This window comes from Dermacentor andersoni, unplaced genomic scaffold (assembly GCF_023375885.2).
Source record: "Dermacentor andersoni unplaced genomic scaffold, qqDerAnde1_hic_scaffold ctg00000039.1, whole genome shotgun sequence".
In the NCBI taxonomy this organism is placed as follows: Eukaryota; Metazoa; Arthropoda; class Arachnida; order Ixodida; family Ixodidae; genus Dermacentor; species Dermacentor andersoni.
The window spans coordinates 2,765,671-2,783,430 of NW_027314752.1; the positions used below are offsets into that span (position 1 = coordinate 2,765,671).

The 17,760-nt window shown below is 45.2% G+C and overlaps 1 pseudogene; it reads left to right on the forward strand.

Moving 5' to 3' along the window:
• The first annotated feature begins 7,175 nt into the window (after positions 1 to 7,175).
• On the forward strand, positions 7,176 to 9,358 carry LOC126526432 (uncharacterized; annotated as a pseudogene).
• Positions 9,359 to 17,760: the final 8,402 nt, after the last annotated feature.

Below are 17,760 nucleotides of genomic sequence, written 5' to 3' on the forward strand. Positions count from 1 at the left end.
AGCACCTGCGTCACCTTGTAATCGCTGTCGTCCGAGCTCTCATCGCTAAACGCGAGCTCTGCAGCAGCACCGAACGCAGCCATTTTGCGAACCGACTAATGAAAACGAGGATCAGTCTCCTGTGGATATATACGGCCTCCTCAATCGGGTACCGATTTCGCTTGAAGACGGAAGTGACGCGAGCTATTTCCGCCCGAATCCGCGCCTCGGCGGCGGAGCAAGTGAGAGCGATCCGGCGCGGAGCGAGTTGATTCGAAACGACTAGTGGAACGCGCGAACCCGATCCAGATCGACCAATGAAATTCGGATTCGTTGCCGCGGAGCAAGAAAGCCTGCTCCGAATCGACCAGTGAAAAACGCCATTACTTGTGGTAGGAAGAGAGAGAGAGAGAGAAAGGCAAAGGAAAGACAGGGAGGTTAACCAGAGATTATCTCCGGTTGGCTACCCTGTACTGGAGGAGGGGAAAGAGGATGCAATAGGTGAGAAAAAAAGAAGGATAAAAAAGAAAGTAAAAAAAAAACCTAAGCACACACACGCACGTACACACGAACTATTTCTGTGGGCACTGTCACGCAGCCCGCAAAGGCGTTCCTAGTCTTACGCAGTGTCACCATACAGTCCTTCGTCACACAATGTACTGTCACAATTCGTCAGAAAGTCCCGTGTCTTTCAAGTATCGCAGCAGCGCCTTCATAGCGGATCGCGCTGATGTTCGCGTAGGCCAGGTTCCAAGGATCTTGTTTTCTGTCATTGCATGGGCGCTTGTCCAGTTTGTCTAAGGTGGCTGAGAGCAGTGGCGTAGCCAGAAATTTCGTTCGTGGGGGGGCTCACTTTGCAGCTCGGCCTCCCCTTATAGAATTAGTCGAAGGATATATATATATATATATATATATATATATATATATATATATGTCATTCAATAACCTTGTTTACATTTTCGTACATATGCAACGACCAGGGGAAACTCTCAATGACGCTGTCCTTTGTTAGAATCGATTGCGCAGGAGCAGCTGTGTATTGCGAGTAATTGCTCGGAAATTATAGTCGCAACAGAGAGCACATATAAAAAGCAGAAGTTCTGCAACATATACGAGGGCGAGTCAAATGAAAGTGAACCAATGCCAATATATGATAAACGGGGTACTTTATTTAAAAGTAGTCAACATGAGTATTTAGACACTTGTCCTACTAACGAGTCGCATAATTCCCGTCTCATAAAACTCCTTGGGTTGCTGCCTCAAAAATCTGTAAATGACTACACGTCATCTTCCGACACGAATCTGGTTCCTTTGAGCAGTTTTTTTCAAATTTTACCAAATGTGGAAGACGCAAGGCAACAGGTCTGGGCTGCATGAGGGATGTTGCAGCGTTTCCCACTTGAACTTTGCCAGTTTTGTATTAACCACATCAGCGACGTGGGAACGGGCAATGTCGTGAAGCAAGATGTTCCCAATGCTCAATTTTCCACGTCGTTTGTTCTTGATTGCGACACGCAGCCGATACGACCTTTCACAATATCTGAAACGATTTAGAGTCTCTCCAGGTTTAGAAAATTCGATCAATAATGGCCCCTAACGATCTAAAAAGAAGTCAACACTTTTCCGGCAGAAATGACGGCCTTTGTTTTCCTTGGGAGTGGTGAATTCAAATGTTTCCACTGTAAGCTTTGCCGTAGTGTTTCAGGCTAGTAGTAGCGGCACCATGAGTCGTTCCCGGTCACAATTGCAGACAAAAAGTCGTCACCCTGATCTGAAGTTCTTTGACATGTACCTAAATCTAAGTGCACGGGCGTTTTCGCATTTCGCCTCCATCGAAATGCAGCCGCCGTGACCGGGATTCGATCCCGCGACCTCGCGCTCAGCAGCCCAACACCATAGCCACTGAGCAACCACGGCCTTTTCAATTGTGTGGGGGGAGATTGCACGGTGGCTTTGGCCCGGCCGTGGATCATCTTTGTAACTTTCATGTCCTTCTTTGAACAGTTTGCTACAATGCTTCACAGTGGCCAATGAAACGCAATGTTCAACGCATACGGCAGCCATATGGCGAATAATTTCTTTTTGGGAAACATCTTCATTTGTCAAAAACCTCACGACACCAAGCTGTTCAACTTTTGGAGTGTTCATTATGTCACGTAACCCTGTTCAACCCAGTGTATGAGAACATTAAAGAACATTTAACCTCACCTCTGCATGTCACTTGTAAATGAGATGCGTATGTGCTACGCGCATGCCTCGAAAATAATGAACCGAACCATTATTGCGCGGGGCGGGTTGTCTCACTTTCATTTGACTCGCCTTCGTACATTTGAAATGCGAAGATACAATGGAATATACAAATGTGAAAATACAGCGTGATACAGGGCAAAAATTGGCACTGGAAACAAAGTTCACTGCGCATATACAAAAAACCTCGCAACAATATATTTAAATATACGTATAAGTCTCCAATAAATCTACTTACCTAAGAAAAAGTCACTATATATAATGCGTCAAACAAGGCAAATAAACAGGTTGCGCAACCACAGATTCACAGATCACAGCACCCCCCCTCTCTCCACTCCCAAAATGTATGGCGTGCGACAGAAGGCGGCGTACTTCCTCCCCGCTTTTCTCCCTTGCGCACACAAGACTCATCGTCGGCTAAACCCCTCCCCCTTCCCCCCCACGCTTTCATTCGCACATAGAGCATGCGGCGCGCGGTAACGATGTTATCGCCCTTGGCCTTTATTTACACGGAACATGAGGGCAACGGCAGGAATGCGCCTGGAGTCTTCATATAGTTGCTATCGCAATAATATAATAGTATCCGGCAACTGAAGCGTCCCATGGCCCATTACTTTCCGCGAAAGAAGTAACAAAATCGAACTTTCACCATGCGACAATTCGCTGCGCCGCAACAATATCTTCCTTTTTTATTTTGTGGGGTGGGGGGCGGCGAAATAGAATAACGGAAAGGAAAGCATGTTGGCTACAATCGAATGCCTACTTTGGGCGCCTATTGTGGCTACCGAAGGAATATCGAAGAAAACGTGTGACGCTTGGTCCAGAGAAAACCATACGCATACTGCTCGGTATCCTACACCGGCGAGACAAAATTTTCCGGAGAGGTTGCGCTCAAGCGAACGCGTTGCAATCCGTCGAGTCACCGCAGTGCTGGCGGCGAGCGACTATGCATTGTTTCTTTTTCTAGTCTGCTAGCCAGAAAGCGTCCAAAACTCTGCCAGGCGAAAATGCAGTCGCCCAGAGAAAGTGCTCGGCGACGTTGTCGATGCAGCACGAGAAAAACGCATGCGCTCTGGCTGGATTGGCAGCCCGCGGGTTACGAGAACAAAAGAAGAAAAAAAAGAGAAAGAGGCTCAGTGTATCCTCACGAATAAAAGTCTAGGTAAAAAAATAAATAAGAACTTAGTTACAATGGTGGATTTAGTGTCTTGACATGGGTGCTTTGGCGCAGGGGAAAAAAAAATGTTCATATTCTTTTCTGTGACCTGACGGCACAAATGAACCACCACAACGCTTTGTCTCATCGGACCTCGCTGCGTGCTTTGTCAACTTGTCTGATAATATGTTGATTTGGCTTGTCTCATTGTATGGCCCAATGTACGACTTTAAAAAAGTCGATGCATCTTTGGCGTCAAATGTTTACAACAGCATTAAACCCACAAAGGTCCGTAATTGAACATCTAAAGCACGACTTTGGAAATGTCAGTGCACCTTTCGCGTCAAAATGTTATGAGAACTTTATACCCACAAAGTTTCAGAATTGAAATCCAAGCGCTCCGGAGATGCCGCGGCCTCCGGGAGATGCCGAAACGAGCACGCTCGCCATCAAAACACCCTTGAAATTTTGTTCTCGGTGGGGCTCCTTGCGTTACGATATGTGACTCCCGATGCATGGGCGTTGCCGCGAAATCGAGCCCGATTTCGCAATGTTCGCGCTAAAATGTCTTTTCGAACGTGAATTAAGGACATTCTAGACAAAAATCGAGCATGATTTCCGGCACCGGGAGTTGTTTTGGTCGGCGGCACATGAAAGCACGAAAAAATTTCAGGGGGGGCTGAAGCCCCATAAGCCCCCCCCCCTGGCTACGCTCCTGGCTGAGAGGACAGTTCTTTGTGGGTTAAAACGAGAGCACTGACAAAGAAGATGCTCGATCATTTCGTTGCACCCGCAGAAGTCACACAGTGGGCTGTTGGTCATTCCGATAAGGAAGGAGTAGGCATTTGAAAATGCTACTCCAAGCCATAGACGGACAAGAAGGGTGCAGTCACGTCGTGGAAGCTCGGGCGGAATATGGAGCTGTAAATTAGGGTCCAGGGTATGGAGGCGTGCACTTGAGAAATCGCATGAATTCCATTGGGCTCATGTCAGGTCACGCGCAAGTGCGGAAAGTTTTTTCGCTGCGTCGGCTCTCGAAAGAGGAATGGCAACGCAGTTGACGCCGTCATGGGCAGATCGGGCAGCTGCGTCTGCTCGATCATTGCCATGTATGCTACAGTGACTAGGCAACCACTGATATATTATTACATCGTGTCCTTCGTCAACTAGTCGATGGTGGACTTCTCTGATCTCTGCGACGAACTGCTCATGTGATCCATGGCGCAGTGCTGAGAGTACACTATGTAGGGCTGCCTTGGAATCACAGAAGATTGGTAGGAAGGGTTGCTGCTTCCTTGGTATAGTCTAGTGTCGCAATATGGGTAAGTGCAAAGCCACGTACGCCATAACGCTTCGGAAGCGGTACGTCAATATAAAATTTAATGAAGCATACTCGTAGGAGGCCACAAGCGTCCTAGCTAGCACTGCAGCAGATGTGCTTAAAAGTACTTGAAGAGCAATCGTGACAGCCGACGCAGCCTTTCGAAAGAGCGAGAGAGTTGGCAAGTGCCTGTCGTCTGGGAGAGAAGTCTCGCGTTCGCAGCGAGCAGGCGTCGTAGCAGCTAGACGACACTTGTATCATTCCTCTCAAAGGCGCAACACTTTCTCACAATACAACATGTTTATTTCCATGAATACTTCGTGATTATTTTTACATAAGTACATGCACGGTTGTTATTGCTGTCGTAAAAATAAATAATTATTCTCTGGCGTTAAATAGGGAACAGAATTGCAGAACGAATGCATACCCTGGTACGTGTGCCCTGGTGGTAAACCGTGCTTCAATCTCAAAGTCATACAAAGTTTATGTAATGTGTTGTACATTACATAAAGATACTGCAGAAATAAAATTAAATTTTACGCAATAATATTTGAGTATAGCTTCGTTTACTGCGCCGCAAGCAAATGCCACTAGTCTAAATATCGAAGTCAATCCGAAGCATGTACTTCCCATCATTCCCACTCGTATCACTCCCATGTATGTTGAGGCAACGGAGGAAGAGCGTTGGGTTGAGGCGACGCTCAGGAGAGACCCCGTAGGACACTAGCACCACATTTCCCTCTAAGGTATTTATTTAGAAACTCTATGGGCATAGAGTTACCTACCAAAATTTTTGTAGGAAACTCTATGTCTATGGGGACTAGGAACAAACTAAACGTCCATTTGAAGGGTCGCCTGCCGTTTGTGCGCAGGCGCGAGTAAGAGCGGGCGCGAGAGATCTACGGCTTTTGCTCCTTGAAGTGTCACTGGAAAAAATTTCATCCAGTGACTCTAATATGATTCTGCCTAGGCGCTACGGAGGAGGTTTCTTAGCGCATGTTGTAGGCATTATTCTCTAGGCGTGCCGGCATTGCGGAGCAAAGTGCGTTCCGTGAACGCACTCCGCTCGGAGTGCACTCTTCTGCGAGTACACTCCGCTTGCGACATTTAGATTTGGGAAAGTGCACTTAAAACCGAGTGCACTCTCCGTAAGTGCACTTAACTTTCCCGCTTGATAGGGGTATTATATCTGCAAAATAGATGCATAATTAGTCAAGTTGACACATATAATCGTTATAATAGTGTAACAGTACGCGATATGTAGAGTTCGAAAAAAAAAGTTATTACGTCGCTGCGTCAAGGGCGTAACAGAAAATGTATATAAAGAAGTTAACACAAGTAATCGTTATAATAATGAAATAGTAAATTATCGGCAGCGTTAGAAAAAAAACTGGCTACGTCGCCGTCACGAAAAGGAAAATAAAGAAGTTAACACATTTAATTGTTATAATGGTGTAATAGCAGATGATTGCATGTTAGCGATGGGTAGAGATGCGTAAGTTAGCATAATAAGTAAGCAAAACCGAAGTAGCAGCCAAGCAAAAGAATGTTTACGCATTAGTAGAAAAGTCTCAGCATTTCTCAGTATTTTTATATTTAACTATATACTGTTAACTACCACTTCCTCTAGTTTATAGTAATAAACGGTATTATTTCCAAGGGACACCGTGCATCTTGTGCCTGCAGACTTACGAAAGGCTTTGCTTTCCAGGGCGTCCAGGACAGCTGCGCAGAAGCTGAGATTGTCGCTGCAAAAACACAGACGTTTATCTGCGAACTTCCTGAGCTTGAAGGGTTGGGTTGCAGCCATGAAGATCAGAAACGCCGCAATTAAAGAGGGAGACTTGGGGAAAAAATGCCAACTATATATCCCCTAAACAACAAGAGAATATGCGTCACTGCTTTGCAGCAGTGAAGACAAAAATTAAGGGACCAAAGGCATGCGCTTTACTAGCGAGTGGATGCTGGAATGCGTCTTAATGAAAATGAAAAGCCCAAGGCTTTACAGACACCTGAAAATGAACAAAATTCTTATCCTTCCCACTCCACCATAAAGAAATACACAAATTCTTAGAAAGGTGGATGTGGCTTCAACAAAATGTTAGAAGCGACGAAGGAGAAGAAAATAACAATGGACCCCTTCAGGTGTCACGGGGGTCTCTTGTTCGACGAGATGAAGCTGTCAGAATACCTTTCTATTTAACAATCCGGGAAACTGCGAGGCTTCGTAGACTTGTGTCCCTTTACTCCGCCCCAAGATGCCAACCTGCCCTGTGACCACGTCATGGTTCTTATGTTCGTGCCGTTTACCGGAGAATTCTCTCAATCATAAGAGCATTTGCAATGCGTGGAAATGTTAAGGGCAGCATCCTGTGCAAAATACTCATCGAAGCCATAATTATTGCGGAGAAGGCAGGACTGGATTTCTTGACGTGTGATGGAGCCTCGTGGAACCATCGAATGTGGACAATAATGGGTATTCAAGGAACTGCAAATAACGTCACGTGCAAGGTGAAGCATCCTGCAGATTCAAAAAGCTTGCATTTCTTGTTGGACTTCCCACATCTCCTGAAATACCTCCGCAACTCATTGCTGAGAGGCGGCTTCAACACACCAGACGGTCGGGTAAGGTTCTGTACTGGACGCTTTGGTTAGCTTTGATACTACTATGTTACGTAGGCCTATCATTATAGCATTCGTTTCATATCGCAGGTGTCCACGTATTTTCTCCGTGAAGCTTACAACTATGACAAAGACAACATCACGCTGGGAGCAATGCCTGGGTTCACCACCAGAATTGAACCAAACGTTGAGAAGATTCGAGTCTCCCTTGCGTTCGGCGATTACGTGTTGCGTGGCCTCCATCATTACAAATATCTCGTCGACACAGGCTGCGGAAAGGGGTCTCGAGACCCCTTTCCGCCATCCAGATCTGGATAGCGCAGAGTCGTTCTTCTGGCATCAAAGTGAACACTTCGGTAAACGCATGCTGTCAGTGCTGTTAAATATAGAACTACACCATGCAATGACTTCAAAAAAAGGGGGGGAAAGAACCTAAAACAAACATGCATTAGAAAATGGGTGGTTAAGCTGTCTTCAGTTGGGTGCCTTCGGTGCGATATCCTCATTTCTTTTCGCTGTCATAATTTATCTAATTATAAACTGAGTCACCTGATCCAGGAGCCTTAAAATGTCGGTGCTGTCACGGCTTTGCTCCCGGCGCCCAGCGTGTTGCTTTTCCGTACTGCACACGCATCATGTGCACCTTCCATTACTCGTCGCTCACTAAGGTGCATTAGAATAGTCCTGGGCATTCAGTCGAGACGCAAGAGCTCCTATTTGTAGCCACACCTTATGGTACTGCGAAGCCCTCATTATTTGCTAGTGTCAATACTTGACTTTCGTCATTGTGCATTTGAACCTAGAATGAGCAGGACAGGTCGTGCGCCTGTCTGTGTTAGTATGTGAAAGTAAAACAATGCCATCATTGCACTGACTTGTCATCGCTGCGTGCTTTCAGTCCCCATTTTCGACAGAAAACAAATCAACATTAAAGCATCCGTAACGGTATAATAGGTCCGTTAATTAACGTTGTGTTGATAATATTTTTGATTGCATTTTCTTATTATCGCAGAATGGTCAATCAACTATCAAAGTGACGATGATCTCGCTTCAAGGCTGAAGCATTGTGGCCCAATTCTACCAGCGTTGCTCACCTGTCAAGCTTCCTAGAGTACATCGACACTTGGGAACGGCTCGCCGCTGGCGCCGTCGGATTCCTCAGCAAATCGACAGCTGTGGGGTTCAGAGTCACACTGTCCAGTGTGCTGTCCTTGCTCGAATATTTGACCAAGGAGGTCCAGTTCCACTACTTGATGACAGCGCATTTAAGTCAATATCCTATTGAGAAATTATTTGGCATTGTGCGCCAGCCACCTGGTTGCAATGACCACCCAACTCCGTAGCAATTCTTAACGCTAGTCGACAGCTTATGCTTCTACAGATTAGCAAAACCGGTGACAGGAGCTAATGTTGAGCCCACTGTACTGACGGCGCTCCTAGATACCAGTGCTGCCAGTTCATCCCACTCCAAAGATTTGCAAGCAACTCTTGATGAATATATTTCACAAGGAAACCTTGATGAGCTAAATATAGCTGTGAGCCAGAAACCCAGTGCCTTTTCCGCCGAGCATTCTAGTTTAGCAAAGAAAACCAGAGATGCGCGCCTTGTTTATGACATGGCAAAGTATGTCGCAAGAAAGTGCGTGAGAAAATCAGGCTGTGACATGCGCTGTGCGCTGCTGCTCGTACCAGCGTCAGAAAGTGAAACACATCCGTTTACAGAATTTTCAGCGTTATGCGATAAGGGAGGATTGCTCCATCCATCTAAGGAACTTTTTGAATTTGTAAACTATTTGTAGGACGTGTTCACGGGCTGCTTCAGTTCAAATCAGCTTCACGCAAACAGCATTCTGGATGTGTGGCCACTCGTCAGGGTTAAGGAAAAGACTCTTGGTTGCATTGAGCACGCGGAAACAGTGAAAGCTAACATAGCAAAATTCTATGCTGTTACGCAGTTGCACTTTTTAATTAAAGGCGACAACAGGTCGAAAGAGGAGCGACGCAAGATGGCGCAGCTCTTAAAGGGCCCCTGAAACGATTCAGACAAATTTTGTAGACGCGTAGGATACAGCTTAAGTAGAACATTCGCACCACAATTTAAGTGAAGTGTTACGTATTAATGGAGCTACAAGCGATTATAAGTTACCCTCCTCCCTAGCCGTGCTTTTCCTCCTCAACTCGTTCGCCGAGCGAGCGGGGCTGAGCTCCGCCTTCACTGGTTCTGCGTCACGATGCGACGTCACATCGTCCACTTCCGGTTGTTTTGGAGCCCGCCCCCACCAGCGCGGAACCTCTCCGCTAGCCGCTTGGCCGTCGACCCCAAGCGAGAGCTATCAAAGCAGCGTGCGTTGCGAGCATTCTGTCGTAGCGCCGAACGTGTCTGATATTCCGGTAACCACATGCAAGCTGGTCATTTCGGCAAATGATTGGAGGCATAAACTCAAGGTGATGAAGGAACTTTAGCGTAGACGTACGTGAGCGGCCTGATCGGTCTGCATGGTCCAGGCACTTGATGGCGCAGCGCTTAACCAGCGAAACAAAGCGCTAATATTGCTCTAACCAAGTGTAAAACATTTTAAAGATTTATAAAAACAACGTGTTGATTACACTCCTGCGAAAAATACACACCAGCAGCAAAGAAGAATACACTTCGTTGCTGCTACTGTGTATGGTCGAGCTCTGTGCCACCAGGTGGCTGCACCGTGCAGACCATTCACATTTGCTCATCTCATGGCTCATCCCGTTACGGCTCAGTCAGGAGGCCAGACCCCAGTCCCCTTCCGCTTGCGTTTGCCCTAATACCGGACTTGCGAAACGTTTTGCGTTAGTAATCTTCCGGTGTAAAGTGACGGCCACAAACGCGCAAATCCTGGCGCCGATCGGATAGCGGCAGTCCGATGCGCAGCAGCCAGTTCGCTCGTATGCTGCCTTGCAGAGGGACACGATGTCGCAGCTTGACATATTGCCAGTCGCTACGTTTCCAGTCCACAAGGCAACAAAGTCGAATCATAGTGCTCGCGAGAAGACTGAGACCGACTCTGACCGCGGAGCTCTCGTCAAAATGGAGGACGTTGTAACACAAGCAGACGACACTTGCTGTGTGCCGGAAGTGCTTAAGTGTACTGAAAAATTGTTCTTGTGCACTCTCTTTATGTTACTTTCTTTTTATAAAAACAAATGAACTAACATTCCAACTATTACGAAGATCATTTGTTTACCATAAAGTTGGAAAATTATCGATCACGCGCCCTGGTCAGCCAATCGGATAGCTCGCCCCACTGACGTCATATGGGTGATTTCCGTCATATGGGTAGGGGCGGTTTAAAATTCCGCCGAGCAGTGTGCTGCGATCGGCAGCGATGTGCATTTTTAAAACCTTATAATAAATTACACGCTTTACACGGAGCACTTAGATGTGTCAATTAATGATCAGAAGGATCTACTCTAACGACTCAGTACGTTTGTAGAAAATCGTCAAAAGCGTTTCAGGGTCCCTTTAAGTCAGAAGATGCAGTTGATTTCCATGGATTTAAAATATGCCATGCACACGTGTTTCGGTTTAGCTTTTTCTGGGCATCGTACAGCTAACTTGGACCAAGATTTTGAAAAAAACCTATACGTTCTTCAGAACAGAAATCGCGTGGATGTTGTTAGCGTTTATCTAAACTTACAGTACCATCTTATCGCTCGTCTTTCTTGTGTAATTAGCTGAGATAAATTAATTCACTTTTAAATATAACTTGAAACGTTCAGGCGTAGATAGGAAAGTTGTGGAGCTTCAGAAATATTGACCAACCCAGGTACTTCCAACGAGATAGACTTTGCGCGGCCGTTTTTATTCGGGAAAAACGAAAGCCCGTGGAGTTTAAAATATACCACGTGACAACGTGCTCTGTGCGCCCGAATGCGCCGCGATTACAGCGCTCTCAAGAGCGATTTGTAAAAACATCGCCAGCGCCGCGCCTTCCCTTCACTTACGAGAAAGGGCATCAACCTTTGATCGCTCTGACATTACCGGCAGCGGCTGGTGACGGCACTTCGAAAAAGTGCTTCGTCATCAACCGCTCGCGCCTGTCACTGAAGAACGCACCGTCATCAGCCGTTTTTAATCTGATAAGACGAGAAGAGCAATTTTTTGTCCAGCGTTCAAGTCGATGCGGAATAGAAAAAATACAACATGCATCATACATCTGGAACCTGCGCGAGAGAGAGCATCATTTGTTACAACGCCGATTTTTTTCCAAGCTGTGCCAGCGTCTAGATGCATGTGAGCTCGACTGTTTATTACTGTCGTGCCGCGCAACCGTTTCGAAGCATTTGTTTGCAATGCCGAAAGCATGCCGTACTCAAGCGAGCAGAAGGCGAACATAGTCTTAGCCTTGGGAGCGGCACGGGGCAACAAGAAGAAAGCTGCCAAGATATACTGAAATTGTGAATGTGTGGGAAGACCTAGCGCGAACACAATTATGAGGAGTTACTTGATGCTGAAAGAAACAGGTAGCTTCAAGAAGACGCAGCACAGAAAGGGGAATATTAGTGAAGAGGCTGTAGGAGACATTTTGGCTTTCATGACTGCAAACCCTTATTCCAGCGTTCGTGATGCGAGTGGTGAGGTCGGGCATTTCAAAGTCTTCAGTGTCAAGAGCTCTTAGGAAGGCTGAAATGCATCCGTATCACTTCAAACCGCATCAAAAGCTGCAAGAAAGAAACTTTCAATGGCGGCTTGATTTCTCAAATTAGATCCTTGTGAAGGCCGGACAGGCCGCCATTGGAAACTGAACCTGGCAACGTTTAACGCTACAACGTTATCTAGTGAGGCGAGTCTAGCAGTGCTATTGGAAGAATTAGAGGGCAGTAAATGGGATATAATAGGGCTCGATCAGTGAAGTTAGGAGGACAAAAGAAGCATATACAGTGCAAAAAGCGGGCACGTCCTGTGCTCTGGGGCTTAGCGGAGAGACGAGAACTAAGTATGGACAGCTGGGCTAGTTGGTTGTGATTAGCATTATGAAACATCGTTCCAGCGCACAATTGAACACGGGCGAGAAGAGAAAGACAACACGAACGCCGGATAGACGAGAACTAGGAGTCGGATTCCTGATTAATAAGGATATAGCTGGTAGCATAGAGAAATTCCATAGCATTAACGAGAGGGTGGCAGGTCTTCTTGTTCAAATTAATAAGAGGTACAAATTGAAGGTCGTACAGGTCTACGCCCCTACATCCAGTCATGATGAGCAGGAAATCGAAAGCTTCTATGAGGACGTGGAATCAGCGATGGGTAAAGTCAAAATAAAATACACTATACTGATGGGCGACTTCAATGCCAGGGTAGGCAAGAAGCAGGCTGGAGACAAGTCAATGGGGGAATATGCCATAGCTTCTAGGAATATCAGTGGAGAGTTATTGGTAGAGTTTGCAGAACAGAATAATATGCGGATAATGAATACCTTCTTCCGCAAGCGGAATAGCCGAGAGTGGACGTGGAGGATCCTGAATGGCTAGACTAGACATGAAATAGACCTTATACTCTGCGCTAACCCTGGCATCATACAAGATGTGGACGTGCTCGGCAAGGTGCGCTACAGTGAGCATATGATGGTAAGAACTCGAATTAGCCTAGACTTGAGGACGGAACGGAAGAAACAGGTACTTAAGAAGCCGATCAATGAGTTAGCGGTAAGAGGGAAAATAGAGGAATTCTGGTTCACGCTACAGAACAGGTATTCGGCTTTAACTCAGAAAAAGGACGTTAGAGTTGAATCAATGAACGACAATCTTATGGGCATCATTAAGGAGTGTGCAATAGAAGTCGGCGGTAACTCCGTTACACAGGATACCAGTAAGCTATCGCAGGAGAGGAAAGATCTGATCAAGAAACGCCATTGTATGAATGACTCTAACCCTACAGCTAGAATAGAACTGGCAGAACTTTAGAAGTTAATCAACAAGCGTAACACAGCTAACATAAGGAAGTATAATATGGATAGAATTCAACATGCTCTCAGGAACGGAGGAAGCCTAAAATCGGTGAAGAAGAAACTAGGAATAGGCAAGAATCAGATGTATGCGTTAAGAGACAAAGCCGGCAATATAATTACTAATATGGATGAGATAGTTCAAGTGGCTGAGGAGTTCTATAGAGATTTCTACAGTACCAGTGGCACCCACGACGATAATGGAAGAGAGAATAGTCTAGAGGAATTTGAAATCCCACAAGTAACGCCAGAAGATGTAAAGAAAGCCTTGGGAGCTATTCAAAAGGGAAAGGCAGCTGGGGAGGATCAGGTAACAGCAGATTTGTTGAAGTATGGTGGGCAGATTGTTCTAGAAAAACTGGCTACCATGTGTACGCAATGCCTCATGACCTCGAGCATACCGGTTTGTTGTAAGAATGCTAACATAATCTTAATCCATAAGAAAGGGGACGCCAGAGACTTGAAAAACTATAGACCGATCAGCTTACTGTCCGTTGCCTACAAAGTGTTTACTAAGGTAACCGCAAATAGAATCAGGAACACCTTAGACTTCTGTCAACCAAAGGACCTTTGATATTCACACTATCAATCAGGTGATCGAGAAATGTGCGGAATATAACCAATCTTTATATATAGCTTTCATTGATTACGAGAAAGCGTTTGATTCAGTCGAAACCTCAGCAGCCATGCACGCACTACGGAATCAAGGTGTAGACGAGCCGTATGTAAAAATACTGAAAGATATCTATAGCAGCTCCACAGCCACCGTAGTCCTCCATAAAGAAAGCAACAAAATCCCAATAAAGAAGGGCGTCAGGTAGGGAGTTACCATCTCTCTAATGCTCTTCACAGCGTGTTTACAGGAGGTATTCAGAGACCTGCATAGGGAAGAATTGGGGATAAGAGTAAATGGAGAATACCTTAGTAACTTGCGATTCGCTGATGATGTTGCCTTGCTTAGTAACTCAGGGGACCAATTGCAATGCATGCTCACTGACCTGGAGAGGCAAAGCAGAAAGGTGGGTCTAAAAATTAATCGGCAGAAAACTAAAGTAATGTTTAACAGTCTTGGAAGAGAACAGCAGTTTACGATAGGTAGCGAGGCACTGGAAGTGGTAAGGAAATACATCTACTTAGGGCAGGTAGTGACTGTGGATCCGGATCATGAGACTGAAATAATCAGAAGAATGGGCTGGGGTGTGTTTGGCAGGCATTCTCCAATCATGAACAGCAGGTTGCCGCTACCCTCAAGAGAAAAGTGTATAACAGCTGTGTCTTACCAGTACTTACGTATGGGGCAGAAACCTGGAGGCTTATACGAAAAGGGTTCTACTCAAATTGAGGACGACGCAACAAACTATGGAAAGAAGAATGATGGGTGTAACATTAAGGAATAAGAAAAGAGCAGATTGGGTGAGGGAACTAACGCGAGTTAATGACATTAGTTGAAATCAAGAAAAAGAAATGGGCATAGGCAGGACATGTAATGAGGGAAGATAACCAATGGTCATTAAGGGTTACGGACTGGATTTCAAGGGAAGGGAAGCGTAGCATGGGGCGGCAGAAAGTTAGGTAGGCAGATGAGATTAAGAAGTTTGCAGGGACAACATGGCCACAGTTAGCACATGACCGGGGTAGTTGGAGAAGTATAGGAGAGGCCTTTGCCCTGCAATGGGCGTAGCCAGGCTGATGATGATGATGATGATGATGAACAGTGCTAAATACCGGATTTTGTTGACAAAGTGTTCTGGACAGATGAGGCAACCTTCTCCAGAAATTCTCAAGATGAACATCCATAATGCGCATTACTGGAGCCATACGAACCGGCATTGGGTGGCGCAGACCAGACGCCAGTACTAATGGTCATTCAGTGTGTGGTGCGGTATCTTTGATGGAAGAATGTTGGCCCCATATTTTTATCACACGCTCGTTGCTCCGCGGTACGTGAACGACATCTTGGAAGGCCCAGTCGAAGATTTTCGCTGTGATCTTACTCTTGCGTATTTAAAGCGAACTTGGTATCAGCACGAGAATGCAACAGCTTACAGCAGCATTACCCGAGCCTGGCTTGACGAAGCCTTCAAACGACAGTGGGTCGGGCGGCATGGACCAGTGGCATCGCCCGCAAGGTCACTGGACTTGACACCTCTTGACATCTTGTGGGGACATGTGAAAGACCGAGTGTACCACAAACCTACAACTACACGAGAAGCGCTAAAGGCAGAGATTGCTGATACCTACAGCGAGATACTGTCTTGCGCAATCGAAAAAGCTATATCGGACGTGCTGAAAAGGTGCTAATACTGCATTACGACAGAGGGCCACTTGTTTGAACACATTCTTTTGACAGACATTACATCGAATAAATCTCTACAACCGTTACCCATGAAGGCCCACGAAACACGCAAGCAGCTATTTGATGTCTTGAACGGCTAATTCCAAAGTCTAGTAGCTGTCTTGATCAAGACATTTTGTAGCCATAGACGTCTAGAAGTACTTCAGTAAGCACTGCTAAAGTTACGCTAAACGTTGGCTAATGGACAGCTTGACAAGAACTGAAGACTTCTTTTACACATACTCAAAATTTTGCGGCAGCTGTTACAGTAAAACGAAGTTTGCTTACAGTTACAATTTATTTTAAATGAGGCACGGACACCAGAAAAAAAAGTTTATATTGTCGGATAGTGATGCACAGGTAGTCTTTCCAGATGCGAACCATGAGAATAGTGTAGTACAGCCTCATTAGTCAATTAGTGATTCTTACTTAGACCAATCCATTGAATGCCACCTATCAGAATTATTTTGCAAATAAAACAAGGTCTGTATTGTATGCTGATATCATTCCAATGTTCGCCCATTGACCTAAACAAGAACATCTCTGCATGAAACACGTTATTATTGACAAAACTTCGCCCTGCTGGGACTCCACCAAACTGAAATAGTTTCTAGCAGGGAAACACTTGGTCAGTGATGCTGCAGTTCAGGCAAAAATTACAGACTGGTTTCCGCCACAGAGGGCACAATAGCACGACACCAGTATGCGAAACAGAACGCTGTGCTGCAATGCATTGTTAAGAAATAAAGGATAGTACACATCTGGAAAAACACTCTGCGAACCACTATAACTAGCAATATAAATACACTTTTTCTGATGTCTATGCTTCATTTAAAAGTTCATTGTAATTTACTTTGTGGGTGCCCCCTTGTAAGGTAACGCCACATGCTTGCACATCGCCGCGCAGAAATAATGGCCAGTTCTTCGGCATACCATCCATTAGTGGATTCCTTGCACATTGCATGTTACCGGAACTGAAAGATAAATCATAATATGCTGTTAATTTTTTATACACTGTACGATGAATCTTTCACGCATAAAAGATGATTGCAAGCGATAATGCAGCAAGACAGCTACTTCACACCATGTCACATAGTCATACTTTATTACCTAATAAATTAGAAAAGATGCAGGAAGTGTAATTAACAAGAGTGACAAATAGCAGCAAAGGTGACCATGGATAAATCTTGAAGATGACTGCCGCCGCTGCCAGAGCAGGCCAGCCTTCGTAGGAGAACTGGCTGCCCACAAAAGCTTGCTGTCACAGGCCACGCGTGAAGGTTCTTGTAGACATAGGCAGGGAATACCTGCACAGAAGAGAGAAAAAGGCGAGGGAGCAAATAGGAATGTTGAAATTGGAACTTCAATTAGCAATCTGAGCGAAGTAAGAAGTTTGGCTCACATTAAAAATAAGTTTAAGCACTCCTTTCTATTCAATTACGGGTATTCTGAGGTATGTATGTGATGTTTAAAATTACTAGTATATTTCCTGGCATATAGTTATTAAATTGCAGAGCTGATTTAAAGTCAGCCTTGAAATTAATATATGGTGTTTTGTGGATAAAAAGACACTTATCAACTTTTTAACAAGTCTGAGAAACTTCCTGCAAAATATAATCAACTTAAAACAGTAATCCACTCTGCAGATAATTGATGTACTAACTTAATTAAAAAGGTAAATAGCGTTTTATATTCTTCAACTAAAAGCAAGTTTGGCATTTCGCACTGCCTAGTTGTTGCCTTTTTTTTTCAAACTTAAACATGACACAGTACGGAGTAAGCAGGTAGCATGCAAAGGAGGACTGGTGATAAAGTAGTGTTGCTGGATCAATCACTTTTGTTGATATATTTTCATGTGAGCCTAATTGGCTTAGGGAAATACCTCATACAAATGATGCATTACCTTGGATGATGCGTCATACAAAATTCAAAGTATCTCATGATCAAACGATAACATTGCCCAGTGTCTCGGGAAGTGTTAACATGCTGTTTGCGCGAGAAAGTGCAAAGTGATTCGTATAGGTAGCAAATTCATCAGTGCATCTATAGCCTCAGGTAATTCTGAGCATCTACATTGACTCGCATTTGAGAAGCCACTGCACACGAAAAGGTGTATTCAAGT